Below are 16,210 nucleotides of genomic sequence, written 5' to 3'. Positions count from 1 at the left end.
TAATCACATCCACAAAACATCAGCCATGTCAAACACAGGGCAGAACAGATAATTTACATGTTTGGAGCACAGTGGACAGATCCAAGAAAACTTAAATCCTTTTGCTATATATTTTGAGCATTTAAAAAAAGCTGCATAAAGGCTCATGTCAACTTTACTTTTTGAATTCCAACATCACATGTTTCAGAAATTTACACAGCAAAATGGGGGTTTTGTTTTCCTTTGAGTTTTGGTTTTGGTTTTTTGTTTGGTGTTTTTTGTTGTTGTTGTTGTTTTTGGGTTTTTTTTACAATTGAAGCTGGTTTTGTTGTGATTTAGAAGTACAAAAATCAAGGGAGTTACCTTATGCTCTTTCTCAGTGACCTATGAGTTGTGTGGAATCATGCTGATGAATTGCAAATATATCTACTGAGAAAATTCAACCAACAAATGTATATTTTTGGAGATCTCCTTACTGGATAAAAATTTTCTGCACTCCAAAAGGGACGCCAAAACCCCTGGAAAATTCATGTTATGCTTTTGCAATGAGTTTTCCCTGACCTTTCTACTTTAGATGTGGCTGATTGCTTGCATTGAATATGTAATGTTTTAACTTGATACCTCACCAATTATCTTTAGAGTATTACAGAGCACTTCATAAAGCTGCACATTAAATACCAATAGTGCCCTAAATGTGTAAGTAAAGGTAGCAGCAGTTATTCATTCAGCTGTAGCCTGTGCTCACCCAGTCACTTCAGAATTCTTTTTATTAAGAGGAATTCCTAAGTCCTGCCTAAACTTAGAGAGGAGTATTCCATACTACCACCAAAACAGATCAGATTTTAGAGGCAGACAGAGGCTGTTTTAGCCCAAAACTACCCTTAAATGTAAATTATGTACTCTCTGGCTCTCTGTGTCTTTGTGACTGAGAGGAACATCCAACTGTCAATCAGCCTGGGTGGAAGCATGAAATTTCATTCCTACTGTTGACACAAGCAGGAAAAAGAAAGAAACTTTCACTTCCATTGTTTCAATCTATAGTAAAGTTACAAGTCCATCATCCCCCTCTCCCATCTCTACATTCTAGCAATAATGTTTAAACCTTTTAAAGAAAACAGGTCTAGAAATTAGAGTTCAAAAAGACTTTACTTGTATAACTTGCACCATTCCATCCTCAAATTAAAAAATCAAAAAAACCAACAAAAGCAAAATGTCTTTCTGATCAGCTGAATTGCTCTCTGGATTTTTTTTTCTCCACAGAGAAGAGAGGGAAACCAGAAAAACTAATTCCTAACTGAATGCTTTAACTTAATTGGGATAAATGAGTACTTGAGATAATGATTGACTAGATTGCTGCTTTAACCTGACCTACTTCCATTATCTTCTCATCTCAACAACAAACATTTCCTTAGTAAGTTTCTCCTCGGGGATCACAGGGGCATCCCCTTTTGATGTATTGCTCAATTTAGAGCAGCCTCTGGAATCTCTAAAAGTTCCTGATGAATATTTTGTTTAGAGCACTGTGACCTAGTCTCATCATCTCTTGCACCTCATACAATTGTGGTGCTGTAAAAGCCATTCCAGTCTGGAGAGAACTGTAGTGGACACTCTCTGTGGTTTGTTTGGTCATCCTTATCAACCCTTACATTGTTACTCCTATCACCTATCAAATAAGCTTGGAAACCTCTTGGATCCCTCCTTCCTCATCTTCTAGACCTCCTTTGGCAGTCAACAGGACCCAGATTCACCCCAGTCCAGCTTGGTCCCTGGTCTCTCCATCAGCAAGGGGAGCACATATTGCAGACAGGGAGTCCGCTCTGTGCCATGTGCAATATATATTTCTATGGCCACGCAGATAAGACACAGATAAGGGCACTCACAGGAAGAGTGGCAGCACCAATTGTCTGATGTGCCTGATGCATCAGGATGGGTTTCTACTAGTAAAAGAAATATAAATGTGCACATATGAGGAAGGTGGATTGTGGCATTCACATTCACTGATAAAATCCCTTCGCCCAGGATTTTTCTCCTGGGAAGCTGAAGAGCCTCAGAGAAAAGGAAAACAATTCTTATCTCATTTGCTTTTCCTGTGTTTTGCTCATGTGTGGAATGTGTTTGGGGATTGTTTACCACAGGTGATTGTTTGATTGGACTCTGGTATGAGTTGTTTTGATACACTGGTCTATTGGTGCTAAGCTGTGTCAAGACTCTGGAAAGAGTCATGAGTTTTCATTATTAGCTTTTTAGCATTAAGTATCCTTTCTGTATTCTTTAGTATAGTATAGTATTCTTTTATATGGTATTATAAAATAACAAATTAGCCTTCTGAGAACATGAAGTCCTATTCATCATTCCTCCCCACCACGGGGGTCCATACAATAGTGGATCTCTCCAGCAGCAGGGCTCACACTGCCCTGTCTCTGCCTCTGGCCCCTGGATTCCAGTCTGCCCCATCCCTGGCACTTGGACGAACAAAGCCCTGCAGCCACAGCCCTGCTGCAGATGGTACAGCCATCACTCCCAATCCCTTCACACCCCCCAGGCCTCCCCTATCCCTATGTCTGACTACCTGGGCTCTTGTCTCTAGAGATGCACCCATCTTAGATGTGACTTGGAGATGCATTTATCTCCTCAGCTCCCAGACCCCTACACCTGCTTGTCAGCTCATCTTTGCTGTCCATCACACGCTTGCACACCCACCCTAACTCCAGTTACTGCAGCACAGACGTGTAAAGCAAACAAAAAAATCCAACACTTGCATGAAGATCTTTGTATATGCAGTGTATAATATTATATACCTTTGTTATACCAAAATTGCAAAGAAAAAGTTATGAAAAGGATAGCATCCTATGTGATGCTATTTCTTCATAGCTTTAAAAACTGAATTTTTCATTCTAGTGTCATACACAATGTCATAAATGCACCTGAAGGTCTTTGAATGTCAGATAATGTCACACATCAGCCACTGAAAATTAACTAGGAGACTGTAATTCAGGTAACACGGTCACCTCTTCATGTAAACTTCTTTGATTTTATCCCCTTGTTATGACTACTGGCAGTTTTCCATTTACCATTACATAAAAAAGTAAGTATTCCTTAAGTGGTTTCTTGAATGTGTATGACAGTTGAACAATGTGGGTTTTATATCTATTTAATTTAAAAGCAATATTGCTTTCAAGTAATGATGAAGTTGTCATCTTCTGACTTGCTTTAGATTTCCCAGCTTTATTAAAAAAACATAACCCATCAAAATTCTTCCTACTTCTTCTCTACCTATCTCTCAGTAGCAAAAAGTAGTAAGTTTTCTCAAGAGTCAATTCACAGTTGGACCTCCAAATGATGCTGTGGCAGTGGAAATAATTGGGAACCTTTGTTCCTTTCCTCTTTGTCTGGAGGGCCAAGATATGATAATTCATGCTGTGTCTGATGTGGTGCTTATTTTGCAGTGCACATATAAGCTACCAAGGGAGCAGAAAGTCTTAAGAAAATCAAATTAAAAATATCTTTCTTCTTACAAAATAGGATATGAACTTAGTCTTGTCTGACTGATTACTCTCATATATATGTTAGCCATATTCACTACCCATATGTACAATGAGGGTGGTTTAGCTCACAGTTATATAAATTTTAGCTAACATATGGTTCTGGGTTGAATTTACTAAACATGGCCTAGTTAGGAGATTGATTTTTCAATCTAGCATACCACAGTAATTATTAACGGCAGATAAAGTAATTGGAAAACATCTCATGAGACAGTTTATGAAGATTCAAGGATCTGTTCTGCCCTATTTATTCTTATCCTTTCAAGATACTGCATTCTTTAAGGTATGTTTTCTATAAAAAGGTGTTTTGTGTTTATGAGATATACAACTGTATCTTATGTATAGAGTTTCACATGAAAGTTTAAACAACCTATAAAATTAGATAATTCTACAGTAAATATAAAGCAGCTAATGAACGCCTGATTTTTATCTATTTTCCTACAATCCTCCCTGGTTAATCTTTCTTTCAATTATGCAAGGAAATTATTCAATTCCTCAGTAACTTTTAAGTGGAAGTAAGATAAAATAAAAATTTAGGAAGTGGTCAGACCTTAAAGCAAGCCGTTTGAACAACCCCACAGCTGAGAGAGCCATGGGCTTTGTGCTGTGGAGGAGTAGGTCTGCTGGGCATCCATCTGGGAGCAGATCCCTTCCACTGGGTCCCATTCTTTTGTCTTTCCCTGACAGGAAAAGAGCCATGGCTGTAGTTTGACCTCTGGTTTGGGCTGTACAAGACTGTCACCTGAAGGGGCAGAGCACACTTGTCATCGTGCCACAGACTCAATTTTCGAAGCTAAGCCTTTAACAGGGTTCTAAAAGAAACTGGAAATTTATATGGGTATTCAAGCAATAGGTTCACTTCAAGATTTAAGATGGAAATTAATCCCTATTCCCCACAGGAGTCATACACAGACTTGTGCAGCACTTGAGCTACTCTCAGCATCATACACAGAATAGAGGGTTCAATGAACCCTGACTTTGATGTGGTACAGCAATTCCATATTCCTGGCTCTTCCCTAAGGAACCAAGGTGGCTCACTGTGACCCCTACGGTGAGCCAGACTCACCAGCTGATTATATCCTGCTCTGAAAGCATCCTATATCATTAATGAGAATACTGCAGAGTAATAATTAAGCATCTTTGCGTGTTCAGATTGCAGAAACATGACACACTGTGCTGAGGGACCTGCTCTAAGGGAAAGTACCTCCAGTCGTGGGGCTAGTCAGAGTCTGTTCCACAGCCACAGAAATAACTGGAAGAATGAGAGACAGAACATTTACTCTTTTACTGTGATACATTACTATTTCCAGACCTGAAAATTGCATTTTAAAAAAAAGTGTTAGTACGTGATCAAACACTTTTCTCCCATTAAAATCACAGTTAGTCCTGTATCTAGAGCTGCATATTTGAAAGTTGACAGTACTTTATCCTTGAAAAGGAAGAATTAAGAACAGGTGCAGCATTGTGGTCTTTAGAATGTTATTTTGGAAACATGAATAATGCCATTCAGAAGGTTAGCCATCTGCTTTCTGAATATCTGTTACTGCTGCTGCTGCAGCAATGTGAAAGTGGTACACAGGATTATTTCTGCAGTGGATTTATCAGAAAGCTTGTGCATTTTATGGAGAAAAGTATGTTCTATTTTCAGTCTGTTTTCAGTAAGTATGGGTAGAGTATGTGGTTTGTAAATATTATAAAAATGACTATAATTTAATGCACTTCACTTGTGTAGTTTGCATCCTATTTTACTGAGATTTAGCAGAACATTTTGTGCAAAGTGAAAGCTAAAAGGCAGTATTTTTGTGATGTAGAATAGTTTTACTGGAATGGGATTATTTACAAAATATTAACCGACAGAAAGGGAGTAGTTAGATCTCAAATGCTAACTAAGGAGAGCATGCTTCTAGAGAATCAGCTGTGACAGGAGTACAAAATTAGCATCTGAGACTCAGGGCAAGTGTCATCTGACAAAAAGGGAAACGTGAGAGGGCAAGCTAACTTCAAAAAACAGCAGAATCTGTGAGCTGGAGTCAGTATTTACAGGGGCACTGTTATGCCAAATTTATTAACCAGCTTTTGAAAATGACAGAAATACCACCTTTTAATGCTGTGAATAACAAGTAAATCTATCTTTACAGGGACAAAACATTTTCATTATGGCACAGAGAATGAAACCTTCCTAGAAACTGACAGGGAACAAGGAAAACTAAATAACTGCTTAGACACATGCAGGAGGAAAATAAATTTTGGCAAGGTCAGGACAGAATTCATAGCGTGCTGTAAACATCACAACAAAAACTGCAGATGCACTGCTGGCTACCAGGGATCCAGCAATCACAGCTGCCCTAAACACATATTTACAGCACTAAAACTTCTAGAAGTATTTAGTGAGGGTCCATTTCTATCAAAGGGATTCAAAACTTGCATCAAACGGAATGGAGTTAAGCACTGGAGCGATGGTAGAGGAAACAAGCCCACTGTGAGTGCAGGAGATAGAAATCAGACACACAAAGCAATTTGCCTTGCTCAGCTGGAGTAGAAACACTGCAGGGGAGAAAACAGTGAAATTCTTTCTAGGTGGCTGCTGATGTGCTCTCCCAGTCTGACCAGAGATCAGCTCCCCACGAGGAGGGCTCCGTGTTGTACAGATGAGGCAATCAGGAGCAGGGGTACATCACTTGCACTATCAGGGCCCCAATTGCTGTCAGAAATACCAAATGTACTCTCTACACAGCTCCCCCTGTGAGCTGTGAAAGCAGAAGGACAGTTCTTTTCTCTGCTGTGGCCTCCCTGGGTGTATCTGAAGAAGGCACGCACTACAAAGGCACAGGCTTTATCTGTTGCCTCAAGGGAATCAATCAGTGAGAGCTGACCAGGACATGGCAGGTGTGTCCTGGATCTTCAGACAGAGTGACAGGAAAAAAGATAAATTTTATCCACAGGCCCAAAGTGGGTGATCTTTGCTGTATAAAACAATGCATTACTAATTAACCAAAACACCATATTTTATATTCATGAAGGAGCTCAATTAGTTTTGATAAAAATACAACAATCTGATCATTCCTTGTTACTGAGTTTAAGGCTGATCAACTTTTATATTCCATTAGTACAGGGTTTTGGTTTCATAATTTCTTTTGTTTGCAGTTCTTTTTTTTTTTCTATGGCAAATAAAAACACTCCTGATCTCTAACTCACCACAGTACTGAGGAACAAGGAGATCAGTCATGATGAAAATTAGATATTGCACTAATAAACAATTCTTTACCAGATAGGAAAACTACTTTTTAGAAGTCTAATAGATTTAGGCAAAGAAAGGAATCTATAAGACATGCATTTGAATTTCCCTTTACTCAGATCAGAAAAGACTCCAACCAAGAATGCCTTAGAAATCTCACAACTCATCATCATTCCTCTTGTGTTCAAAACATTGGATTAAAATTAAGGATTAGGAACACATTATTTAATTAGGTATTACCAAGTTGCAAATCAACTACTAATATTCAGAAATCCTATCCCTTAGCAGTATTTCCTTTCTGTAGCTCCAGGGCAGGGAGGCAAGATTTTTGGGGCTTAGGGCAAATAATTCATGTGTGAGGCTTCTAAACCACAGGAGATTAAACATCTACAGCAGAACTGTCTCACTGCAGGGAAAACAGCTCCATTCATATTAACTGGGAAAACACTTGGGCAGCTTGGGCAGCACTGCAGGTCCCATGTGTGAATAGTGACTGAGCTTCTTCTTGGGCCTCACTACAGAAGTCAAGTCTCACACTATTTCTAGAAAAGCTAATCAACAGTCATCTGAATTCACACCTTTTCACAAAAATCATGGCAATTCACTTCCTTTTTTTTTCCTTTTTCCCACTCCACTCTGCCAAAAAAAAAAAAAAAAAAATTCCATTGATTCTGGCATGCAAATAGTGTTCTTTTTGCACGCACACAGATAGTACTCACACAACTTCTGCCTCCTGAAAAATTCAGTCAGTTTAAAGTTTAGCTCATTTCTCAATTCATTTGCATGATACAAATTGGTCATGATTAAATTGCACAGGAATTATTCATAGATTTACTGGAAGCATGCCCATAATTTTCATGCTGTGTACAGAAATATAAAGGGTGAAAACAGAAGAACAAATAGAATATTTAAATAAAATCTCAAATAAATCAAATCTAAAGTAGGTAGGCATATGAGATTAAATTTAGGATGGAATTTACCAGCACAAATATCCGTCTTGTGCCGCCGGGATGGATTCCCTCTTCAGTCACTCTTCAATGCTAACACTAATACTAATATTAGTAAATATTAATTCTAATATTTTAGTTCATTGTAGCACAGATATTTAGAAGAGATCAATGTAAACAATATTTTAAAGGTGACTTTATACAAACTATATAAGTAGAATTTTCTTACATTGTTATTATTACCATTATTAGTAGTATTAACTATCAGTATATCATTTCCCCAGTTTCTTGAAAGAAAAGAAGTATGAACCTGGAAAAATTGTTTTAACTGAGAGGTAACATTTGAATGCAAATGCTTTAGTGATGATCAGATAAGGAACATGCTGACTTATTATGCAGAAGGGAGAACTTGATAAGGAATTGAGGTTTATAAGCAAAAGGCTAGAAGATTCAAAGGGAAGGAAGGCCAGTTGGAAAATCACAGGAAAAAATTTCAAAAATTAGTGAAAGGGAGCAAAAAGGATAGGGGGCATGGTAAACCTTACATCATGGCCTTAAGTTTTATTTGAAGACGTCAATTTAGTGAATTTTGCCAATGTTTGTTGTCCTGTCTCTCAATTGTGTTCATGCCAAAGGGTGTTTGAATCAACACTGTTACCACCTTTATGTCCTGAATTTTAAATCATGCAAAATGGTCACAGTCCATGATGTTTTGGCATCATAAAAACTCTGTCAGGGTTTGACCAATCCAATAGAAATACACCCTCATGTCCATGCAGAATCAATTCATACTGTTGGATAGTAACTATGCTACTATGAATCTTAACAGTCCTTTTAAAGTTTAATTGTATCCCAAAAGTAGAATTATGAAATTTGGGAACAACTCCTGACCATACTCCAGGTCAGTCTGACCATCATTAATAAAAATGATGCATTGTAGGTTTTACATATATATATCTAAAAAAAAAAAAAAAAAAAAAAAAAAAAAAAAAAAAATGTATATATATATATATATATATATATATATATATATATGAAAGATTTGGCAATTATTTTTCTAATGCATCATATTTCATAATTTCATTGTAAGTATTTTTTCAATTCCAGTTAAAGGTCTGGAAATTCAAACAAATGTGACTCTCTGCATGTGAGATAACTATCCATATTTATGATAAAAACTGTGGTTTTTGCTTTTCAGATCATTTTCTTTCCACAGAAATTCTTAGTGGAGGCTGTATTGGTTTTACGTGGCAATGTTTTGGCTGCTGGAGAAGCTTCTGTGAGAAGGCACCAGAAGCTGCCCCCATTCCTGAATGAGCCAGGTTCACTCAGCTTCAAGTCAAGACTGCCACCAGCCAAAGCTGAGGCCAGCAGTGACATTGGTGGCACCACTGGGATAACAAATTTAACAGAGGGTAAGGGATTCTCCTGGCAGGAGCTGTGGCCCATGGAGCAGCAGGGTTTCTGGCAGGAGCTGTGCCATTTGGGGGTCCCACACTGGAACAGCCTGTTCCTGAAGGACTGCTCTGTGGAAAAGAGGCACACTGGAGCTGTTCTGGAAGAACTGCAGCATGTGGAAAGGACTCATGCTGGACAAGTTCATTAGCAATGGTTTCCTGGGAGCAGCACTCCATGCTGGAAAAGGAGAGTAGAGATTGAGCATTATAGACTGACTGTGTCACTCAGTTCCCCATCCCACTGCACCCTTAACTCAAGAGTTAAGGGTGAAGTTGAACCTTAGAAGAAGGAAAGGAGGGCAGGTGTTTTGTTCTCTCCTCCTTATCTCTTACAGACAGTTGGCAATACATTAAGTTATTTTCCCCAAATCGAGTCCATTTGCCCAAGACAGTAAGATTTAAGTAATCTCCTGTCCTTATCTCAAGCCAAGAGCTTTTCACTGCACATTGTCCCTATGTCTAGATGAGGGGAGGGAGTGATGGAATGTCTTAGTAAACACCTGGTGTCCAGCCAAGCTCAACCAACCACAAAAGCTTTAAAGTATCATTCTGCATTTTCAGTAACACTGAAAAGTTTATTTTTGTCTTGGTGTTCCAGAATAACTGACTGTCATTCTAGAGTGGTTATCTGGATTTCTGACAGAAGCAGGTCTTGAATCTCAGAACAGGAGAGTCTTTTTTTTTTTTTTTTCCTCAAGAGAAATTAAAACACAGGATATTTTTATTCCGAAATAAAAAACGAAAGAAATCACAGCCCAGCTTTCTCCACTCCATAAGAAAATAGCTCTGTCTACAGTTTCTTGCAAAGCTAAACATTTTGGTGCTCTTTTATTAGCATTTCAGTGAGTGTTATTTTTATTTTCCTTAAAATATGCTGAAAGGTAAAGGCCCAGTCCTAGGTTTCTAAAATGCTCTAAGTTATGGGCTGGGTCTGTCTTGTTGGTTATGCTTGAATATACTGTACTAAGGCTTTTCACTTTTTAGCTTTTCCCTCCAGGTGAAATACAAACCCCCTTCAGCTGAATCAGCACAGCTCTCTCTCTGGCACTTTCTGCACAGGAGCTTGTCACTGGCTCACTTTAGAGTAGTATCTAGTGTGTGATAAACTCACTGGGAAAAAAGCAAGGTCTGGGAAGAAAAGGTGCTCAGAAATTTTTTAAACGAGGTTTGCCTCCAGGGAAATGGTGACATGAAATTCCACCCTGGGATCAACTGCTCACCCTCAGTTACCACCCACCACAAGGGCAATTGTCTCCTGGCTTTACTGATGAGCAGAGTGTGTGTCAAAGCAAAGGCACAGAAATCTTCTGTGCAGCTCTTTATTGAGTGACCCCAAGAGGCACACTTTTCAAAGCTGCTGTCAAATTTCTGTCACTTGCAGCTACGTATTTACTTACAGTTACCTATACCTAAATGTAATTTGCTTTATGAATCCCTCTACATAGAGAACTAGATAGTTAAAGGGTAGCACAGGAAAGCAACAGCGCCAGGAAAGACAAACATATACATTGTCACATACCCATGCTTGTTTTAAAATTAGTCCATTTTTTCTGCTTCATTACACATACTTTGCTTGTCAGATAATTATTCAGCTGTCTGAATGCAGTCATTCTTGTTATTAACACAGTTTAAATTGGAGTTAACCTTGTTGTAGCCTATAGTCTTTTATAAAGAATGATCTTCATGTCTGTAGACTAATTGCACTGAGAAAGTTCACTGCAAAGACATAATTAATAGTCCATAATGTTTGGGAAGGTGACATTTCCTACTTTCTTTGAACTCTCAGTTTGGTATTTGAAAGCCAGGATAAGGTTCTGGATCCAGGATATTTAATCTGGAGTGGTGTCTAGTCGATAGTTAACTGAAACTGCTCCCTTTCCCCTAACAGCAATAAACCAGAAAGAACTAATTACCCCTCTTTATAGGTGCAATTTGAACTTAAAACTCTAGAGACAGCACAAGTAGTAAACCACCATTACAGTCGATTTCACCATCTGCACCTTAAAACTGGGGCTGTGGAACCAGCAAGAGAACACACACAGCACTGAGGTTCCCTACACAAATCTGGGGTTTGTTGAAGGGAAAATTTTCAGCAGACAGTGATAATTCAGAAGTATTTTTTGGATCTCTGTACAATCCCTTTATTTAAATGAATGCGTATTCCATTTAATCCAACATTAGTACTTAATTGAAGCTCACTCATCTAAGAATGATATATTAAATATTTTTGTGAATTTAATGAACCCCTCTGTATTAATACATTTTTTGCTTAAGCCTATGTGAAGAAAGAGGCCTTAGGTTATTCTTCCAGCAAGAATGGCAACCATCACTTTTTTAAGCCTAGAACTTATTCCAGTATGTTTGTTTTCTTCTGGTGTTTAATATTGTGGGGATTTTTTTCCATGAACAGGCAGGATCTGTTACCATTAATATTATTCCTCAAGCTTAATATTTTTTATTCCTTCTTTTCACTGCTAAATTGCAAAGTTCTATATCTTTCAATATCTCCTTAGTTGTTTACATAAATGAGAAATTATTAAATTTGAGGTTGATTTCTTAAGTATGTATTTTGGTAGTCTGGAGTTTTCAGAAAAAAGCGAGTTTTCTGATTGGCAGCTGAAGGGCTGTCCACTTTCTCCATATTACCACTCTTTCTAACACTTTGCTGCATATTTTCAAGTCTTGAACTCTGCATTCATTATTTTCAAAATGTTGAACTCTCTCTCATGAATTTTGCTGTGCTTTTGACTGTTAATGTTACCAAGCCAGCTCACAAAAATTTCCATAATTGGTGCACTCTTCCACAGCACATGGTATGATTGTGGCCCTTTGACTGTATAGACATCCTCTTGAACTGTCTTGTGTGTAGAAGCACTTTCTGTCCGACTCTGGATGGCTTAAAAACCAGAAAAACTTATTTCTGGTCAGTACTTTTCCCACTGTCCTTCCTCTAATGATCATTTAAACCTGAGTAGAGCTTGAAGTCTTTTTTGCACTTGCTTAAGTCACTAGACCAGTCTACAGTGTCTTACCACTCCATGTAACCAGAACATACAAAAGGATATGAAGAATCTCTTAAAAAGGAAAGGAAAAATAGGTCTTTCATAAATTTGCTAAGGGCTTGAGGAACTTATTTCAAATATTTTGGTAGAATAACACATTAAGATTTCTTTGTTTCACTCACTATAATTACTTTCTATAATTGCTTGGTTAAACAAAATGGACACAGAAGTAGAAAATACACCATTTTGTTTACAAAAAAAGAAAAAAAATTGATCCATTATCCATTGTTTGTGACTTTGCAGTGATTTATAAGTTCTGACAATGTCTGATTGGGACTGACTCCCATCTCGAAATTTTTTAGAGAACAAGTGGTCTAAAAATAAGATAGATTTGTGAACAGTAAAAGAAGATGATAACAGGAAATCTTTGCAAAGTTGTATGAATTAAGTGAGATTGAATTGTGTAGAAATTCTTTTATATAATGAGAAAAAGACCATTCTTTTAAATTCACTTGAAAGAAATCAAAATGTGAAACCTGGAATAACCCTATTTTTTATCTGGAGATTCTATAAAAAATTGTCAGAATTCTCTTTTTTTAATAGGGGATTTTCAAAAGATACCACAGATCTTCCCAAACCAGATGGCAAAAGTGTTTAGAGCCAGAAAGAAAATAAACAACCAAGGAAAATATGACTCCTTAAATCAGTATTTTTTATCAGATTTTGGCAGAGCTGGGGGCAATAAATGACAGACAGCAGAATTCGTAGCACTTGATCTAACATATTGAAGATGATAAATTTTGCAGGTCCAGCAATGTTCTTTCCCTCTTTTTTGTTGCATCCCCAGACCTTCCAGTCTATTCCTAATATCTACCCTGAGACAAAGCTGTTTTTGTTGATTTACATTGCCTCAGAGCACTCTGCTTGCCAGTCCTGTTGGCTGATGCTGTCCACCACAAGCTGGAATTGTAATGTGAGGATGTGTCAAGAGACAGGAAAAGAAAATTGAGAAGCTAGATAAAGAAAGGGCAGATTGGTCAGAAACTTTACCCTGAACTCTGGTTTTCTCCTCCCACACAGGCACAATTTGTATACAGAGAGATTCTCTTATGCATAAATTTCATGACACACAGAAGGAGGTTGAGAAGCCTGCTTGGTATAATACTTCACTTTTCTGAATATTTATCTTGAGGGTTTGGATCTGCAAGAGCAAGTGTGAATGGAAATTGCAGACATCTCAGCTGGAGATTGGATTTGTTGTGTGTGAGAACCTAAGATTCCATCTAGTCAAACACACAGAGGCAATGGCATAGCCCCAAGCTGCATAATGTTCTCTGTGGTGCCTCTCATTTGTCCAACCACCACTGGGCTGGCTCAGCAGGAAGGTTTTGCCTCTGCAAATTCATCTCCCGTGGCCAGGGACAGGGGGAATGTAATGATCCTTTATGACGGCTGTTTTTGAGAACTGTCTGGCTTGGCCTGGCAGAGGTAGAGGAGGTACCTGGTTTATCTAAGATGTCTGCTGTGGTGGCAGAGGGGGGTCCTGGGACTGCTGTCACAGGGAAAACTCTCACAATTTCTCCACTGACACAGGAATGGACTGAACTATCTGGAGATGAAGAGATCAGCTGACCGAGCAGAAAATAAAAAATGTTCTTTGAATTTTTTGGTGCCTAATGATAGAGGCTATTGTCTCACTCTCACTTTGTGCTGGTGTGGCCTCACCTCGAGTCTTGTGTGCAGTTTTGGGCACCACCATTTAAGAAAGATATAAAGTTTTTAGGGACTGTCCAAAGGAAGGCCACTAAGATGGTGGAGGGACAGGAAAGAAGTCCATATGAGGAGCAGCTGAGGGCACTTGGTCTGTTCAGCCTGGAGAAGAGGAGACTGAGGGGAGACCTCATTGCAGTTCCAACCTCCTCATGAGGGCAAGAGAAGGGGCAGCTACCAATCTCTAATCCCTTGACCAGTGGCAGGACCCAAGGCAATGACCTGAAGCTGTGTCAGGGAAGGTTTAGGTTGGATATCAGGAAAAGATTCTTTACCCAGAGAGTGGCTGGGCACTGGAAGAGGCTCCCCAGGGAAGTGGTCACAGCATCAAACCTGACAGAGTTCAAGAAGAGTTTGGCCAACACTCTCAGGCACATGGTGGGATTCTTGTGGCTGCCCCACACAAAGGAAGAAGCTGGACTTCGATGATTCTTGTGGTCCCTTATAACTCAGGATATTTTATTTTTTTTTATAATTCTAATAAGGTAGGGGCTGTAATTGAGCTTCTCCCACAGCTGACACAGGGTCTCTGACTCATAATAAGAGGAAAGACAATGCTGTAGGATTTCTTGTGCTAGAAACTACGACAGACCCTCTGCAGGGCACAGACAAGCCCTTCAGCCAATGGCAGCACCTCAGGAAAAGTCTGTGTAAAGAAGTGCAAAACCTGCCTGGCAGTGAAGGGTGAGTGGAACAGCAGGAGCCCAAGCAGGGATCCTCTGCAGCCCCTAGAAAGACCATGGTGTAGCAGAAGAAGTGAGAAGGAGCAGGACTGGCCACAACTCCATTCCTGCAGTGTAGGGACTGGGTGTAACCCATGGTGATAACAAGGTGAGGAGAGCCCTGCTTGGGGTGAAGCTCACCCAGGTGGTTTTCATCTTATCTCCCTCCCTGGTCTGCTGAGGTGGGAGACTATGGCTGGGTGAGCTTCTGGCAGGCAGACAAGGTAAACCCATTCTCACTTTATCTGGGATGAAACCAGTGTTTCACAGAGGTAAGCATAACCTTTCAAGGTAAAAGCCACATTCAGAGTCTGTAATTTGTTATTATTAATAATTTCTGTAATAGAAATTGGTGTCATATTGTTTCATCTGAAAGTTTGCATTGTTATATCAGATCATAAAAGAAAATATTGTATCTGTTGTTTGGTTTGAAATTTAAAAAGTAATCCAGAACAAAGGTAATCTCTTCCCAAAACCAAAACACAATAGATAAATATACATAAACACAGGCCCACATAAGATAAAATAAAAAGATAAATCATACCAAAATATGGGCAGAAATATAAGCAAAATGTACAGATGGGATGTGTTCTGTGTTTTTTTACAAGGAACATCATATGCAGGTAATAAGAACAACCTCCAGATTCTTGAGACAACCTAGTGTCATCAGAAAAGAAATTACTTGATTCTCTAGTTGTATTCTTACATACTAATATTAAATTAAGGGATACAGTTCTGTACACAGTACTTTTCATTGTGATTGCACAGTAGTTTACCTCATGCTCAAAAACTTTCATGCTATACGAGAAAACCTGTGATAACCCATGGTGCTACAGGGCATTTGCTAGAAAATTCTCTAAGATTCTGAGTAACAAGCTAAAATATTTCTTTTCCATAATAATGCTCGAGCACATAGAGTATAATGAAGTATTAGCTATATCAATTCTTATTTTTTGTCTGGTGTTGGAAGCATTGCTGCAGGTTTAAAGGTGTGAGAATTTTGGTATCCTAGAAACAGGACATCTGGGTTTTGGGAGGGATGTTTTCGGTCAGTAATTGCCATTTTTATATTACCTAATTAATTAACAGCCTTAAATGCAATCATCCAGAAATAAAATTAAATTACACTCACATCTATGAAAATGGTTCCAAGTGGTTTCTCTCTATTTCATTCCACTGACAAACTGTCTGTTTGTTTATACAGCATCACAATTGGGGCCCAATGTTTAAAATAATATTTTTATTACACACTCTTTTCAGGATATATGTATAATTATAGCTGTACCCAGATGCCCAAAGGTTTTGCTCGGATTTTGTTTTCTCTGTCTTGACCCAGCATTTTATGTTACTGCATTTTGAAGTTGTTTTTTAAGAGGTTAAGGTATTTTGTACTTTTGAATAGTTATGCTTTCAAGAATCATGTTTTTATGATGAAAATGTAATCCATTTATGTTTTCTCTTTCACTTCAACTACCTTCACATGATTGCTCAGATCATGTATATGGGAAGCAGTTTTGACTTCTAAGAGTTTAAGAAATTGAGATTTTAGTGTGTTA

The sequence above is a fragment of the Haemorhous mexicanus genome, chromosome 2 (genome assembly GCF_027477595.1).
Source record: "Haemorhous mexicanus isolate bHaeMex1 chromosome 2, bHaeMex1.pri, whole genome shotgun sequence".
Classification (NCBI taxonomy): domain Eukaryota; kingdom Metazoa; phylum Chordata; class Aves; order Passeriformes; family Fringillidae; genus Haemorhous; species Haemorhous mexicanus.
The sequence above is the reverse complement of the archived record's forward strand: the minus strand, read 5'-3'. Positions refer to the sequence as shown.